Source organism: Cyprinodon variegatus, unplaced genomic scaffold, assembly GCF_000732505.1.
Source record: "Cyprinodon variegatus isolate N-32 unplaced genomic scaffold, C_variegatus-1.0 Scaffold142, whole genome shotgun sequence".
In the NCBI taxonomy this organism is placed as follows: domain Eukaryota; kingdom Metazoa; phylum Chordata; class Actinopteri; order Cyprinodontiformes; family Cyprinodontidae; genus Cyprinodon; species Cyprinodon variegatus.
The window spans coordinates 263,078-264,254 of record NW_015150595.1 but is presented as its reverse complement, the minus strand read 5'-3'; the positions used below and the strand labels follow the sequence as shown (position 1 = coordinate 264,254).

Sequence of the window (1,177 nt, the reverse complement as noted above, 5' to 3'; positions counted from 1 at the left end):
ATAATGTTATGACCTTATTCTCGTAATTTTACGACTATTCTCGTAATGTTACTTTATTCTCGTAATGTTACAACTTTATTCTCATAATTTTACGACTTTATTCTTGTAATTTTACGATTTTATTCTCGTAATGTTACGACTTTATTCTCGTAATTTTATGACTTTATTCTCATAAGTTATGACTTTATTCTCGTAATGTTATGACTTTATTCTCATAGTGTTACTTTATTCTCGTAATTTTTCGACTTTATTCTCGTAATGTTACAACTTTATTCTCGTAATTTTACGACTTTATTCTTGTAATGTTACGACTTTATTCTCTTAAATTTACGACTTTATTCTCGTAATGTTACGACTTTATTCTCGTAATGTTACGATTTTATTCTTTTAATGTTACGACTTTATTCCCGTAAGGTTACGACTTTATTCTCGTAATTATATGACTTTATTCTTGTAATGTTATGACTTTATTCTCGTAATGTTACGACTTTATTCTCATAATTTTACGACTATTCTCGTAATGTTACGACTTTATTCTCGTAATTTTACGTCTTTATTCTCGTAATTTTATGACTTTATTCTCATAAGTTATGACTTTATTCTCGTAATTTTTCGACTTTATTCTCGTAATGTTACAACTTTATTCTCGTAATGTTACGACTTTATTCTCGTAATGTTACGACTTTATTCCCATAATGTTACGACTTTATTCTCGTAATGTTACGACTTTATTCTTGTAAATTTACGACTTTATTCTCGTAATGTTACGACTTTATTCTTGTAATTTTACGACTTTATTCTCGTAATGTTACGACTTTATTCTCGTCATTTTACGACTTCTCGTAAGGTTACGACTTTATTCTCATAATTTTACGACTTTATTCTCATAAGTTATGACTTTATTCTTGTAATCTTATGACTTTATTCTCATAATGATATGACTTTATTCTCGTAATGTTACGACTTTATTCTCGTAATTTAACGACTTTATTCTCTTAATTTATTCTCGTAATGTTACGACTTTATTCTCATAATGTTATGACTTTATTCTTGAAATAGAAGAAAAAAAATCTCTAGCCTGGCCCTAATACTCCAGCGTAACCCATAGGGCCAAAACAATAAAAAAAAAAAATAAATAGTTGAAAGGGCTATCAAGTCTATCATTGATTATTGATCA

At 27.8% G+C, this 1,177-nt stretch overlaps 1 protein-coding gene across 1 annotated transcript in view; it reads left to right on the top strand.

The window, feature by feature from the left end:
• Nucleotides 1–1,177, top strand: part of mphosph9 (M-phase phosphoprotein 9) — a 33,112-nt gene that overhangs the window by 22,592 nt on the left and 9,343 nt on the right. The window lies entirely within an intron of this gene.